The sequence below is a fragment of the Epinephelus lanceolatus genome, chromosome 1, assembly GCF_041903045.1.
Source record: "Epinephelus lanceolatus isolate andai-2023 chromosome 1, ASM4190304v1, whole genome shotgun sequence".
NCBI classification, from domain to species: domain Eukaryota; kingdom Metazoa; phylum Chordata; class Actinopteri; order Perciformes; family Serranidae; genus Epinephelus; species Epinephelus lanceolatus.
The window spans coordinates 45,330,056-45,347,512 of record NC_135734.1 but is presented as its reverse complement, the minus strand read 5'-3'; the positions used below and the strand labels follow the sequence as shown (position 1 = coordinate 45,347,512).

The 17,457-nt window shown below is 40.4% G+C and overlaps 1 protein-coding gene across 2 annotated transcripts in view; it reads right to left on the bottom strand.

The window, feature by feature from the left end:
- The window catches only part of raly (RALY heterogeneous nuclear ribonucleoprotein), a 225,434-nt gene that overhangs the window by 8,455 nt on the left and 199,522 nt on the right, over positions 1-17,457 (bottom strand). The window lies entirely within an intron of this gene.

The following is a 17,457-nucleotide window of genomic DNA, read 5'->3' as shown; positions in this document are numbered from 1 at the left end:
ACCAAGCTGTTTTTTCCAAGAGGAGCAGCCTCAGAAAGCTCCAGGCTTACTGCTTACTGCATTTAATTGAAACAATTTGTCAACAAGTATGCAGCACGTAAGCACAAGATCAGCTTCCAGGGTAACATGCAATGATATTACATCTCTGCAGGACTGTGAAAACTTGATATTCTCTGTAAAAACTGACATCACTCAGGACATCACCTCCCATGACCAGTGTTCTGTTGTTCTGAAATAAGTCACAGACAGTTCATAAAAGGCTTGTCACTGTTGTGAAGTGCAGAGAATCAACAGGTCCTAAAACTGGATTTAAGCAAATGCATTTGGGCATGTCACAGATGATGCATCCAATATGCAAGGCCACTACAAATGTTTTTCTGCTCCCATGTCAAAAAAGTCCCTAAATCAAGTGCATGTATGGTGCTGTGAGCTTAGCCATGTCCTTGCTGACACCACACAGTCAGTCAGATATTGCTGCTTTTTTTTCCATCCAAAAAAAGGAAATGGAAATGAACGTTGTCGCCACAACACCACCAGAGAGGAGAAAGAAGAAGCTGATAACGCCTGAAGACACGGCTCGTGTTAAGATTGTCTAGAGAAGACTTTCGAGATCAATGTGCTTAATCCTATCATGGACCCAGTCATTAAGACAATGCACAGAAGATTTCGTTGTAGTAGACTCTTTTCTGACCTGGGTCTTTTCAACACATTCTCACTCTGACCTCGTCACATATCGATGTTTGGTCATGGACTGTCCACGTCGAGATACAATATGCAAGGTACTCTGGGTGCGTTGGTTGTTGATGTTCTGGGATGCCGTGTCAAGCGCCTGTTACGTGCATTGTCTGTTTTCAAAATACATTTCTGTTTTCATAGGAAATGTAATGTTTGCTCACAGACACCACAAATTGACGTTTTCTTTCCTTCTACAGAAAACTCACATGATTACATTTTGCAAACAAAAGCACGTGGTTGGGTTAGGAAAAAAGGGTTTGGCTTTACAATCTTACGGGGAGCAAACGCAGGCCTCCATGGTGAAAGTCTGTGCTTGTTGGATCCACCCACCCTTCTCGGACTTCCGCTGCCCTAACTTTTGTTGTTGTCCAGCCGCATTTCCCCCTGACGCTGCTGGGTGCTGTTAAACAATAAAGGGGGCCGGCTGCATATCATGCCGACGTGAAAGGATGGCTTTTTTGTCTGTGTCTGATGCTGGAAGTCACTGACCAAGTACTGGATTTTGACAACTTCGGAGTGAGACCAGGCTGGTCTTTTGGACCCTAGAATGTTCTCCCAACTGAAATCATCCCCACCTCCAAAGTCATCCTTTCAAGAGCGCAGCAAGTGGCAGTTGAAGTTTAACACAAATACAAATGTGGAGAATTAAGCTGGTTTGCTCTACAGTGAGGAAAATGTCACCAGTGTTGTAGTGGTAGTTGATGAGGTGGGTGTACTACTAGGTAGATAGGTAGCTCACCGATGAGGAAGTGGGCATACTCTCCTTTATTACAATGGCTGTTTAACTGATAGGTGGGTATACTGTCACTGGATAGAAAAAGAAGTGGGTATACCTCGTGCCCCTGAGTATACCCTCCACTACACCACTGAATGTCACCATTACAAGAGTACGAGACCAGAACAGTGGACGTTGATAATGAGGAGGAGTTTGAAATCCGCTGTAAAAGCTGTTCCTCCTGCAATGAGTGCCTTCAGTGTTTCTACCAATTTTCAGGCCATACAGTGTGCTGACAGATGTCCTTGGTTTAGCACACCAATTTCTGCTAAACCTGTCTATCACTCAGGTTGCCTGTGAACTTACATTTTTCAACACTTTAAAACAGGCTTAGAAGCAACTCTCACAAGATCATTCGGAGGCTTTCATGCCGATGGCAACAGAGAGGGACACCCTGCTCACTCTGGATACTGATATGATCGTTCTCCTCCTGGCTCCCAGCAGGGGATTTGTTCCGGTGTTCCCCAGATTTACATAGCACATAAAGGAATCATGGCAAAGGGTCCTATGTTCACCAGTTCTACACATGTGGTCTCCAGGGGTCCTATGTTCCCAAGTTAATAAAAGGAAGCTGCTAAAGACGTCCCCCACCTCTGTATTCACTTACTAAAGCATGTGTTAGGGAAGGTGACTAAAATCATGACTCAGAGTGATGAACTTGTACTGGCACAGGTCTTTGTTTAAATATAGTTGCTCTTTCTGTCAGCTGTCAGTCAATGTTGGACCGTCGGTGAGCATCTGTCTCCCTAGTTGGTGTAGTGTTTCCCACACCACTGCACTTCAGCACCTCAGAGGCCCTCGTCAGCTTATATTTGGCCAAATCAGCATGTTAAATCACTCTGATTGTCGGTTTAACCCAGCACAGCAGAGGAGAAACAGAAGTGAGGAAAGTAAACAAACAGCTAAAGTCAAGAGGGAGTTAAACCAAAACAAAGTTGTTACATAGGTAAGATTACTTTTCTTTAACCATTAAGCGCTTTAGCAGACATCTCATGATGGTTTGTGTTAATGTTCACTGGTGCACAGTAAATACGCTCTGTTCTTTCAACACTGGATTGTGTTATTAATATGCTAACTGGCTAATTAGCATCACGACGATCTTCCAGTCTCCCTTTTTGAATGACGAATACAGACTACTGCCATCTGCCACTGTGAAGGGGTATTTCCTCTCACACAGGTGAACAGCTGCCATCAACTGTAGTCTTTGCAATGTGTTCATGTGCAACTTTTTTTGGCTGAGATCTGGCAACTTAAAGGGAAATTTCGGTTTATTTCAACCTGTCTCCTATCGTCCTAAATTTGTTTCAAGTGACTAGTGACATAAAAATAATAGTTAGCATGTTAGCCGTTAGCCTAGATACAGCCAGGGCGCATAGTAACGTCAGACCTGTTAAAACGTAAGTGAACGGGCAACCTTCAAGTGCAAAGTTAGTCCACTAAACAAGCTTTTTTTCCACAAAGACCGCCTCATATCGTTAGGATAAATGTCAGAGAACATATAGAAAACAACATGTAAACATGTTGTCTTACCTTACCAGTGTGGTGCCATGTTTGTTTACCATTTAGCTCTGCTTTCCAAAGCGCGGCCAAAGTATCGCGAGAACAAGCAGCGATCTCATACCGTCTTATACTGTGTCTTATCTGTTTAACAGCTGCGGGACATTTGCTGATCTAGTGGGGTGTTGAGCGTTCGGGGATTAGACACTCAGCACCAAGATGATGTCTTCCTTTGCAACTGTGAAAAATGTCCACACCACCACATGTTTTGCTCTCTAGTCAGCCTGCAGCCGCTGTTGTCCTTCTGGATGATAGTTCATCAGCCCAGGTTTTTTTTTTTTTTTTGTGTGTGTCCCTGGTGCATCTGTTTGTGATGCTCCTCATGTGTGCATTTGAGCTTATCTGAGTGATGATGAATCTTTTTGCATATTTTACTTATTGATTTTCTTCTATTTTATTTATTTTTTTATTGTTGACTGATTTGCCAATATTGAATTGTTTTTCCTGAGTGTGTCTGAGATGTTTTTGTTTCAAAAAGTTCAACATGTGCTTTCCTAGAGTAAAGATAAGGAGAAGAAACTGTTGCAGCATGTCACAAACTGTCATATTTACATCAAACAAGATAAAACATATCTGTTTATTTTAGACTTTAGAGGTGCTGGTTGGTGAACCTTTTCACTGGGGCTGAACAGCTGCTTCCAGTCTTTGCTATGCTTAACTAGACTAACTGAATGCAGGGCTTTTCTTAACTCAGATGCATGACATAAATCTCTTCTACCAGCTCTCTGGAAGACAGAAAATAAGCATATTCCCTGTAGTGTTGAACTACTCCTTGAACATTTCACTATAAGAGAGACAGAGTGAAAGAGAGGAGAAAAGAGATGTTGAGAGGGGTCCTGGAAAGCTTTAAAAAAGTGGAGCTGAAATTCTTTAAAAAAATCTGAATTTACGATTTACACATTCACTATTGCTCCCATGGACATGCTGAACTCTGGAAACATCGGGTGCATAAATCAAGCCTGCTGAGTTTAAAGTTTTTGAATCATAGATTGACTCACTTCCACGTCTTCCTCCAGAGGAAATGAATGAAATCCTGCCATAATTTTTGATGCAGATCTCTGTTTTGGTGATTAAGTAAAGACTTTTGTTCAGCCATGCTTTTTTTTTTTCAGCGTGAAGAGAGCTTTGAAATCACATCTTTTTGTTTCCTTTTGATTTACACAGGGTTATGCATGCTTTTAGTTTTCCTAGCCTGGATTACTTTGCACTTTATGTTGGTATCAGCCAGAGCTCCCTTCACCGACTGGAACTGGAGCAGAAAGTTGGCGCCTGAATTTTAACAAATTTTAACAAACACGTTACTCTCGTGCTAGCCAATTTACACTGGCTCTAATGATCACATTTAAAGCATTAAATGGCAAAAAAGTGACCAGAGGTGACTAGGCCTTTGCTGTTAAAGCCGCTAGACTGTGAAACACTCTGCCTATCGAAATCAGACATGCTAAATCATTATGGCATCTTTTACATCCCTTCTTAAACCGTCCAGTTACAGAAAAGCCTTTATGAATATCTAATATGTTGCTAGGTTTTATCATCCCTCCTTTACTTATACTTTACTTTATTAAGCTTAATGTTATTCCCCCATCATTTTATGATCATTGTTTTATTGTTGTTTTATTGTTTCTGTTTTTTCCTGCTGTTTTTTTTTTTTTCCTTGAGAAAATTGCTATATAAATAAAGTAAATCGCTATTAATGGCACAATGAAGAAAATCCAATGTTCATGCTTGTAATATATTTTTTTGCAGTGGCATAGTTAGGCCTAGGCGTCTGGGGGTTCCACCCTGAATGTTCTATAAACAGCCCCAGACCTAAATATATGGGGTGTATATATGAGTTGAAAAAATAATAGGTGTAATAACAAAAACAAAACAAACAAAAAAACTAAAAAAAAAAGCCTAACATTCTGTTCATACTTGAATTTGGAAAATATACTTAGTTACATTCCACCTCTGTTAACATAAATACATACATTCAACTATTTCTCCAAGTAATAGTGTAAATAGGTTCATTTTGTCTACTCAAATTAGATTCAGTGTAGAAAGAAAGTTTCTTTTTTTCAGACAATGAGTTTTTAAGGAGACTGAAGTGACAGTCGAAACATGTCAAGGTAAACTACATCTCCTTAAAAACTCATTATCTGAAAAAAAGAAACTTTCTACACTATTTCTCCAAGTCTAGACAATACATTTTTAATGACAGCAGTTTCTGCTACTCAGCACTCATAAGAATAATTTTTAATTTATATTTATTTATTTATTTTTTAATTTTCAATAATCACAAAGTAACATTAAAAAGTAAGAAAAGTAAAAACATTTAAAAAAGCATCAAATAACTGCTATAGTGTCCACTTTGATTTTACATTTAAGATATATGATTATGATGATGAATATGAATAAATATGATGCTTTGTTATCATGTCATTGTTGTTACGTTATAGTATATGTGTATATGTACAGCTCAGTAATGGATTGGGTTACATGATATGGATGAAAATGAGTTGACAAGACAAATATTTTTCTGGGATAAACAAAGTATTGATTCTTGGTCTAAAGATAGATTCACATTGGCCTCAATCATCAATATCTTAATACATTTTTTCAGAAATTTGTTCTTAAAAAAAGTCCTCAGAAAAGTCCACGTCAGATTCACGTTTTCTTAAATAGCAGAATAGTCTGAACCTGTGCTGTTATCATGATGAATACAATTGTTCTCCTAAATTAAAGACGCGTGTCAGTTGATCCTAATAAGCGCAGGTAAACACCCTGTAAATCCCTATAGAAGGGCATGAAACTACAAAACTGTGTGCACACAGGGAGACTGAAGAAGAAGAAAGGTCGAGAAAAAACAAAAGTCTGAGGAGGGTGGAGGACCAGACTCTAAACTCCAAGTCTGTTTTGAAGTGGAGGTGCTTCTACTGACAGTGAACGCCAGTAGAGCTGTCATGTTAAGTAGCGTCAAGAGTGGATATAAACACCAAAAGATGCATCAGATGCTAAAAATAGGTGTTAATCAACCACCTGGGCTGCAAACAGCAGACTGTATGCATTACAGCAGCCCAGTAGGACTGAGGACAGAGACGAGTGCTGTGGCGCTGTTCAAGCTGTGTGCATGTGTGTCTGGAGAGAAACAGACGGAGGGGGGGGGGGGGGGGGGGGGGGGGGCGGTGGACTCACGCCATGTTTCCGCAAGTACGCCTATTAATATAATAACTTACTGGAAACGCTGCTTCATCAGTTTTTGTCCCACCCACCAGTGTTACTTTCTGTTGTGATCAATCACCAGTTATTAGATGGCTTGGTTCCCATTAATGTAACTGGTGTGAAATGAAGAGTCAGTGCAGTGTTTATTCTAACAGGCCATGATGCTTTCTGCAAAATAATAACTAATTATAAATTACAAAAATATTATTGTAACATAAATACTGTAATATTTTACAACTGTGGAATTAAAGGAAACACATTAACCAATTATTCTGCATAAACATTTCAGCAAAAAAAAATGTGCACAAGAGTGTTAATGAGTGTGTGTAAGAACAAATTCTAGAAAGAAAACATTTCAGTAAGGAACACTTCTGTCAAAGAAAACTTTATTTCCATTTGCAGTATTATATTTGGCGGTATGGCTCTGTTCTGGGGCCTCTCTGCCTTTCCTCGGCCTACGCAAAAAGCCTGAAGTGGAGAGAACACACCTCTCTGCCCTTCCATGTACCTACATGGAAAGCCTTAAGGCAGAAAGAGCACATCTCACTGCCTTTAAGCGCACATACGAGGAAAGCCTGAGGCAGAGAGAGCAAACCTCTCTGCCCTTCCATGCGTCTACATGAAAAGCCTTAAGGCAGAGGGAACAAACCTCTCTGCCCTGCCATGGGCCTACATGGAAAGCATTAAGCAGAGAGAACAAACCTCTCTACCGTTCCATGTGCCTACATGGAAAGCATTAAGGCAGAAAGAGCACATCTCACTGCCCTTAAGCGCACATACGAGGAAAGCCTGAGGCAGAGAGAGCAAACCTCCCTGCCCTTCCATGTGCCTATGTGGAAAGCCTTAAGGCAGAAAGAACACATCTCACTGCCCTTAAGCGCACATACAAGGAAAGCCTGAGGCAGAGAGAGCAAACCTCTCTGCCCTTCAATGCGTCTACATGAAAAGCCTTAAGGCAGAGAGAACAAACTTCTATGCCCTTCCATGTGCCTACATGGAAAGCCTGAGGCAGAGAGAGCAAACCTCCCTGCCCTTGAGAGAGCAGCAGCAAAGACCCACCGGGAACAGAACAGAGCAGCATCAATGACAAACACAAATGACATTGATAAGTCAGACACAGCATGAAAAGGAGGAGCTGGGGTGGAGGCAGGTTGCAAAGCAGCTTGCAGAGGAAGATCTCATATTTTACCTTTGATTGCTGACACTAGACGGTATATTACAGATCTGTCCACTGTGCTGTTTGAACGATAAAAATGAGTTCCATTTTGTATCCTACTGTCTTTTTTATTGTGAACTGTTTTCACACTCGAGACATATACTGTGGATTAGCTAGTTATTTGGAGAAGGCCATGGAGAGGAGAACAGGAGCTCTTTATTTAGATGGCCTGTGAATGTTCCGTGGTTCCTTTTGTGAACAATTAATTTGGAATGTTCTTTTTGTATTGTGGTTTGTTTGTAATTTTGGTTTGTTTGTGTTTCTTTTCCACGTTTTGTTTTGTACATGCAATGTCCGGATGGATGGCTGTAAAAAAAAAAGAAGCTGTTTATAATGGCATGTGGGATGGGCCAAAGGCATGACACCAGAATAAATAAAAATGAATGAATCAATGTTTCATATTAAAGGCTTCACAGGTGTTTTCAGTTATGTTGTTGATTTGATCTGCTCGGTTTGGAGTTGTGTAACCTCTGCTGGGATTTACATGAGATCAACATGGACTCATTATATTGATGATATTATAAATTGCCCAAATATAAAACTAACAGGTGAGCCCCTGCAAGCATGTTTTTTTTTATTTTTATATCTTGTGCATGATAATAACTTTTATTCATTTATTTTCCATAACCACTTATCTTGTTATGGGTCATTGTGTGTACAAATTATTATCTTGTGGGCATGAGACAAAAAAATATTGCGTAGTGAGTACTTTTCTTTATGAGAATAAGAACATATTGCTGGTTATACATTTACTTTTACAGAAGTACAGTTTTTTTTCTTGTATCTGAGCTATTTTACCCTGTGGTATTGTTACTTTTACTAAGGAAAAGGATCCGAGCACTTCTTACAGAACTGTACCGTTGTCTACAAAGCACAGAGAAGAGCCATACTGCTGCATTTGGGTGACATATTTATTTATTATGACAGCCATGCTGACAGTACTTTATTCCACTCACCTCATCAATTTGCCAAAACAGTATCATAGATGCTCAGCATGCACAGTGACGTCTACGATGGTCAGGCAGACAAAATAATAAATAATATGCGGTGCATGTTCCAAGATCAAAGGCTGCCCTCAGCCATCTCTTTAACTGCTGTATCACAAACACATAATCAGAAAGATCTGACCTGCCTGCTGTCTCCTGCACATTATGTCATCTAGGAGGCGCTGCAGCTTTCACCAACAACTTTACAGCCTCCTTTCCACCAAGCAGTCCGCTTCAGTTCAGTTCGGCACACTTTAGAACAGTTATTTTTCCATTTCCATTGTGAAAAGTTGTGGATGGTACCAACAAAACTGTCCTCATTTTTCAACACCCTTCTGTCGGCGTACCCAGCACCCTGTTCCAGTACTAAAAGGTGGAGCTAGAAACACTGCAGTTCATTTTCTCTCTTGCTCAGGGCTGAGTTGTGGCTGGTTTTGAGGCTTATATAACCACTGTTCATACCGTGGCAGGTTTTACATACAGTAGTAAACTATAGACGAATTCGGCGAGCAATTTGTGTATGCCGCCATCTTGCGGCGGCGCCATTGCTGCGGTGACATGTGTCAGTCATCAATTCATTATGCTGTCAGTGTGAACTTACTCTCTGGCCTCCGGTAACTGATGAAGGTATCTTAAATGAGTACCGATATTAATATAGAGATTAATCATTTGTTTGAGCGATAAGCAGGAACGATTAGAGTAATAGAGAGATAATAGACTGTATCATTAAACACTGTGTAATATAACATTAGCATACGTTACGTGTGCTGACATTAGCAAGCTGGCAGCGTGACATTTAATCATTATGGACAGGCTACATGACCATTACATCATATTGAAGGCGATCAATTTTGATCGCCTTCAATATGATGTGATGGTCATCTTAAAGGCGGTGTATAATTTGCCCATCTGGAGCTCAGGTAATTTTGAACCACAAGACCTGTAATTGCCGTTCTTGTCATCGGAGGCCAGGCGATCAATAAAATATTCTTGAATACCTAAAACAAAACACAAACTGTCCATAATGATTAAATGTCACGCTGCTAGCTTGCTAACGTCAGCACACGTAATGTATGCTAACGTTATATTACACAGTGTTTAATGATACAGTCTATTATCTCCCTATTACTCTAATCTTTCCTGCTTATCGCTCAAACAAATTATTAATTTCTAAATTAATATCGGTACTCATTTAAGATACCTTCATCAGTTACCGGAGGCCACTGTCTAACATCATCAATCCAGCTATTCATGATGCTGTCATTGTAGAGAGTCAGTTCACAATGACAGCATAATGAATTGATGACTGACACATGTCACCGCAGCAATGGCGCCGCCGCAAGATGGCCGCATACACAAATCGCTTGCCGAAATCGTCTATTCCTATGAAATGAAAGGATATTTTGTGGCCTCTAGCAGCAGCTATAGACTACCTGGTCTTGTTGAAACCCCAGTCATTGAAAACCAGCACTTGACCAGTGACTTCCAGCGCCAGACACCAATAAAAAAAGATGTCCTTTCACGTCAGCATAATATGCGGCTGGTTGCCATTATTATTTACTGGTGCCACCGGTGTCAGGGGGAAACACAACGGGACAACAATGAAAGTTAATTTTAATTTTTTTATTTATTTATATACTTTATCAGTCCCCCTGAGGGGAAATTCACACACTCCGTTGTCATTAACACAAACAGGACCTATACATGCACAAAGTGGAGAGATGTCAGAGTGAGTGGGCTGCCCTTTGGTCAGGCGCCCCGAGCAGTTGGGGGTTCGGTGCCTTGCTCAAAGGCACCTCGGCAGTGCCCAGGAGGTGAACTGGCACCTCTCCAGCTACCAGTCCACGCTCCATATGTGGTCCAGACGGGGACTCGAACAGGCGACCCTCCGGTTCCCAACTCAAGTCCCTATGGACTGAGCTACTGCAGCAGATGTTTGAGTTGGGTGGGCGGGATGGGTGGTGAATAGGTCCAACAATGTTCTTTTTACCTCAACTCAACCAAGTGTGTTTGTTGTTGTTTGTTGTCAATTTGCAGTGCTGTACTGTCTTGTTGACTTTATTTTGAAAGGGACTGTATGCAAACTGTACATTTCCGGTGGAAACAGGAGTGTATTTTAAAGACTGAGAGTAAACAATTTAATTCACCATGCTGACTGCCGGCAACTTTTATGGTTCCTTACTTGGGAAATCTCCAAATTAGGTTGGTTCTGTAACAGCTAAATGCCGATCCTATGACAGGATAAGATTTTTTCCTGAATGCAGTCAGGAAAAATTATTCTGTAATTCCAAAAAACAAATATCACTGTGAACTGAAATAAGATAGGATTTCAGATCTAGGGGGATTCTGTAATAAGGTCCCTATGTGCTGACACATTCACCATATCAACTTCAGTAGGTGATAATATGACATATAATGGTTTCACCGCCCCCTAGTGGCAAGGCAAAAATAAGTACAGCTTTAACCTGCTCAGATTCCTTATCCATTCCAATGAACAAAACTTTTCTAGGATGTCCAGATCTATGATTACTGTCACTGACTGCAGTGGAGCTGCACCCATTTTTTTAACAAGTGTGGCTGACTGTAAGGCAAGGAGGGAGCACAAGGTACGTTTCAGTCTGTTGACTATCTTCTGAAGTACATAATTTGTATTTAAACGTATTTAAAATCATTTGAAAGATTTACAGCTTTTACTCAGGATGTTTTTCAAAAATATCCATCCATGGATCTGAGTGTCACCGCAACATAAATAGGTTAATAGTATTTCAACAGTGAAATACTGATCTAATTTGATTTTTCTAATGATACAGTCATCTTATAATACATTGTATTGATGTACACAGAGTATTAGTCTCCGGGGATTTTCTTTTAAACTGTAGTAGGGTGATACAATTACAACAAGAATTCACAACTTAGGCAAACCTAACAGTAACCACAAAGTAAGAACAAACACAAACACATGGAAATAAAATTAAGAAGAAGCAAACAAACAAAAATCATCAATAGCTGTACTCACAACCAGTGTTGACTTTCATATACTTCATTCTGACTCTGGACAACTCTTCTTTAGAGTTTATGGATATTGAAGCCCAGTCTCTCACAAAAGCCTCCAGAGTTCCTCTCAGCACATGTGATAATCTCTCCAATGGCAAGACAGAAGTTTTACACACCGCAAACTGTAATGCGTGCAGCATACAAAACTATTCTATGAATGTATCTGTACCTGACTGTGTTCATAGCTGGGATCTAATCCCAATATGAAATGATGTGGATTTAGAGTTATATCAATCCCAAATATTTTCTTAATCTCTCTTTGGACTGACATGAGATGATTGTGAGTGCCACAGCTATTTTAACATTTACGACCTAATGGTGAGCAGGAAGGATCATATTCACAGATGGGGTTACGTGCAGTCTGTGAATAATCTTATATTGGGTCTCAGGATTTGTCAGAACATGTCATTTTCTTTGCATTTAACAACATTTTTCTCCACATCTCATCATCCAGATTGGACCCAAAATCTTCACTCCAGCACATTTTACTGGTGATAGGGATTTAAACTAACATTTGTTCATAAATATAAAACTAAGAATTTTCCTCTTTAAAGAAGAAGCTTTCAGTAATATCTTTTCAGGTTGATTAATGTTCAAACCACTTTTTTTATATTGGCATGGACTGGATATAACTCCTAAAATATAAATAGCGAGAGAAAAAAAATGTGTTTAAGGGAGATTGAATTCAATTCTTGGTTGTGAGAAAGATTTAAGAGTCCCATCTGAGAAGAGATCTTGTATTTTTAGAAATACCAGCATCTTTCCATGATTTAAAACCCACATCTGAACAAGATCAGGATTACATAAAATAAGTGCCAGACAGAATACTGACTCATAATCCCAAAAACGCCTATACGCACTTGATTCATGTTTAAGAGTATTTCTAACATTAAATTTACCTGTCATTCCCTGTAGCGACATTGCATTATTTATAAATGGTATGGTTGAAAGAGCGGTCTTGCATTCTTTGTTTTTCTTCCCCAGTTCAGAAAGGTAGAATTTAGGTCATTTTTAATCCATTCCTTTCAATTCAATTTTCAATTTAATTTTAATTTTAAAGCCAAATATCACAAATCACAATTTTCCAGGACGGACAGATGTGCCATAGATGTCGTGTGTAAAGAACAGATCAACATAATAATTAACAATAATCCATATGACAAAATGATACCTAAAGAGAGGGAATATCTAATTTTCAGTGATATTAATTCTGTGATATAAATACTCTAAATACTCTAATATTTTACAACTGTGAAATTAAAGGAAACACATTAACCGATCATTCTGCACAAACATTTCAGCAAAAAAACGTGTGCATGAGTGTGTGTAAGAACAAATTCTAGAAAGAAAACATTTCAGTAAGGAACACTTTAGTCAAAGAAAACTTTATTTCCATTTGCAGTATTATATTTGGTGGTGTGGCTCTGTTCTGGGGCCTCTCTGCCTTTCCTCAGCCTACGCAAAAAGCCTAAAGTGGAGAGAACACACCCTGCCCTTCCATGTGCCTACGTGGAAAGCCTTAAGGCAGAAGGAGCACATCTCACTGCCCTTAAGCGCACATATGAGGAAAGCCTGAGGCAGAGAGAAAAAACCTCCCTGCCCTTCCATGCGCCTACATAGAAAGCCTAAGAGAGCAGCAGCAAAGACCAATGACAAACAGAAATGACATTGATAAGTCAGACACAACATAAAAAGGAGGCAGGTTGCAAAGCGGCTTGCAGGGGAAGATCTGATATTTTACTTTTGATTGTTGACACTAGATGGTATATTACAGATCTGTCCACTGTGCTGTTTGAACGATGAAAATGAGTTCCATTTTGATATTTAATCTGTGATGCCCAGTGATAGTACATTATATCTGGCAATGCTAACCCCCCTCTGTCCACTGGTACCTGCAGTTTCTACAGTTTAAGTCTGGGGCGCTTATCCTTCCACACAAGGTTACAAATCAAACTAGGTAGTGATTTCAAAAACGTAGCTGGACCATAATTCGGTAAAATCTGCACTGGATATAGTAGCCTTGGTAGAACATTCATCTTTATAGAAAAGTTTCAACATATCGTTTTCTGGAGATACTTCAGAAATTGATGATATTTTGAGTCGCAATGATGAATAAAATATAAAATATATGCAGTGTGTTTTACAGCAACACTTTATTCACAGATATTAGTTAAGCATTCATAAAAAAATATGTTTTTTGTTGAAAAAAAAGGTCTGTTAAGACCATTTATTGTCACTTTTACTATTAGGGAGTTTCTGCGTTAGGAGTCGTCGTCCATTGGTACGGACAGTAAAAAAAACACATGCAAGTATTGCGATAATTTTTTTTTTTTTTTGCTAATAATTTACGAGTACATTTGAGTAGAAATCCACCACTATAATATTTGTTTGTGTTTGGAACATAATCGTGCTCTAAAGAAGGAGAATTTTTCCACAGAAAAGAATCTTGGATTGGAACATGGTTTATCAGACTGTCTCAGTTACAGTAATGTCAAACAGAGATTCTGTTGGTTCCTTGAAAGCTGCCTGTTTTCATGCTTATAGGTTAAAATAACTGCCCCTGCATGAACAGTATGACGGACTCTGCGCTTATAAGATGTGACATCTGAGTAGGCTGTGATATGAACCCTGCACATATACAGGCTTTGATATGCAAGTGTGGACAAAAGAGAAGAAGCTGGAAAATCTAAATATAACAGACTATATCAAAAATTACTGGAGGTCATCATCAGTGTTTCTACACTGAGGGTTATCAGTCTTTGTGATGATGTTGCCTCCTCTGCTGGAGGACAAAGTACCTTGTCTCGAATACCGACCAGTGCAGAAACACACTCCTGCTGGCACTCTCACACGTGGAACTTTGTGCAGAGATTAAAATACCTGTTTGAAGCAGGTGGTTCGAGGCCAGCAGTTTCCCTCTTGTGATGTATTTATTTTTATTTTTTATTTTTTTTGCTGCTTGTCATGCACTTTAAATCAGTTTCACCCTTCACATAAAACTTCAGATGGAGTTCATTCTTTGGCTGAAATTTTATACTTTTTCCAAGTTGTGCTTCACCTGAGCAGTTTACTGCCAGCGTGAAGGGCTGAATTCCACTCATGCTAAAAATGTGTGGAACTGATGTTGGACAAAAGCATGACTATAAAGACCAATGTTATGTAACTGTTACCTTCACACAGGCTTTACACGTCCACCATGTTCCTTCCCTTTGGTGCATCAAATAGGAAATGCAAATGTGTGTGGTAAGCATTGACATTTCCAATCGCCTCAGCTCTGCTAAGTTCAGTTAAATTTAAGCTCTTATGTCTATTTTGCAAGTCTTGGTGATGCTCTTTGTGGTTGGCGTTGACACGGTGGTGGCGTGTGGCTACAGGTTGGTTATCAGGATGAGGAAATTGACTCACCCTCCTCTCCTGTGGCTCTACTGGCTGGCATGGTCGAGGTTTTCAAATTTAAACATCCAGAAAAAGAGGGTGAAGATGGGCATCAGCCACAATCCAGACCACAGTGACAAACAAGCATCTTATCTTCCATCTCTGCATCCATATCTACATCGGAGGCATCATGGAAAGCGTGGAGGAATCAAACATTAACTGCGAACACTAGAATGGGGAATTTTCTGTCACACTAACATCCTGCTAGCCATTGCCGAGCGTTGGATAACAAAGTGGATGACCTCCATGACGCATCACTTTCCAACTCAATATCAGTAACTGTAATATCCTTGGTTTCATGGAGACTTGGCTAAATCCTGATATACCGGACAGCATTCAACCAGGTGAACCTTTTCCTAGATGGTGATCTGACAGAGCAGTGGACTGTGGTTAGAGAAGGAGGTGTGTGCTATATGTTTGCTGTGAATAAGGATATGATGGGGGGAATGTGGGGTGGTGTCTTGCTCCTGCTCACGCTGTGCCACAAGGAGAATAATACTTTGGATCACTACGCCATTCCGAGGCAGCTGCAGAGCAACGCTGCTCGTGTTCAGCAGGTGTGCCCACGTGGCCATCTTGTTAAAGTCAAGATATGTAAACAAACCATGACGTGCCAACAATGTCACAGATGACATGGATTCACTGAGTCTGTGGTGGATTTAATTTGTTAAACAACAGAAGCAACTGCTCTGAAACTACAGTAAAATCATTGCACAACCAGAAACAATGGATTATCTGAATCATCTAGAAACATGACAATTGACCTTTTGCCAAGCCCCGCCCTTTTGTGATGGTCCAACAAGCTGTCGCAGTAAGCATGGAGCCCACACTGTAACTAACTGCACTCCCTGAAGATATATTATCATATTTTTGTAAAAATGAAAGAGTGATTCCAGAGAGAAGCAGACAGAGGGGTCTACAGTCTGTGTTTGAAGGATATATCCAGGATGTCAAACTGACTCAGCAGCAACAACAGGTTAAAAAGACAAAGATAGTTAGAAGCTAAAGCCGAACTATAGGCTACAGATCACAGTGTAAAAGTGAACCACCACATCACTGCTGATCGCCACACAAGACAATGAATATAAAGGGAAACTCTGCTGATATTGAACCAGCTGTGTGGCATCACAGTGTGTGCAGATGAACGGTGTTTGGCTTTGCCCCTGTGCTGCTGCCAGCACCCAGACCTCCGTCGCCGGACAGGCAGGGATCTCCAGGGGAAGTCAAACAAGGTTCATCTGTGCACACACTGTGATGACACAGAGCTGGTTGAATATGAGCAAAGTTTCCCTGCTTCCCTTCACTGGTTCCTGTACAGCAGGGTTGGTCTTTGTTTCACTGTTATAATCATTAAAAAGCAAAAGCAGCATGTGTATACATTCAGTAGGCTATATCTTCAGTAGCTAGCTAGCTAACCCTACACTTTTCAGGGTTTGATTTTGATTTTGGAACAGGGAAGAAACGTATATCTTTTTCCAACCTCTCCAGGTAACGAGTATCATTAATACACAAAGTGCCCCAGGCACAACATTTAGCTCCAAATCCACAAAACCAAATCTGAAGCCATTGTGTGAGAGTCAGTAGAGCACAGCTGTGTTACTGTGATACCTAGTCTGTGCCAGTCCAGTGATTATGATTGGCCAGCTTGTGTCAAGTTGCAATCACAGTTTACATCGATCTCTGTGAAAATATCTCCCCCCGGCAGCACAGAAGATCTACACAATCAGTATAGTGTCACCAGTTCAGTGTCTGACCAAATGTCTCCCCTTCTGTTCCTGAGATATGATGTTAAATAATGGTCAGAAAGGGTTTTTTTGCAGAACATTATGAAATGAAAATCACAATGACCTTGACCTTAATCTTTTGGATATAGAACGTCATCACTTCATCATTTTATTCTATTAGACATTAGACATGAAATTTCATCATGAATTCTATGACCTAAAACATGTTTGTGAGGTCACAGTGATCTTGACCTTTGACCTGCAAATTCTAATCAGGACATTCTTGAGTTCAAGTGGTCTACGCCAAATTTGATGAAATTCCCTTAAGATGTTCTTGAGATACTGGGCTCTAGTTTCGCAGACCAGGCGAGGTGGGGGCGCAGCGCACCTGCGCTTCACCAACTGGGTGTGGCCAGGCGGATTTTGCAAGTTTGGCACACCGTGTGCCTGGCGCAGCTACTCCTCTTTCCCACCTCCGTCCCTCCTACCTGCGCAAGTCGGAAAGAGGGAGGAGAGAAGGCGTGGAGTGGGTTTTACACACATCACATCAATCAAATGAGCCCCTCTCCTCGCCCTTAAATGTGCCGCGCGAAGACGTAATGAGAGTTTACTCAATTCGCCATGGCAGAAGAGAGCAGCAGCGTCAGACGGCCAAACTTCTCCCAGGAGGAAACTAATGTTTTGGTCCGGGAGGTCCAAGCTCACAGTGTCCCAATATACGGAACTGCGAGCAGACCTCCACGGGCTGATGATGCAAAGGTAGCCTGGGAGGAG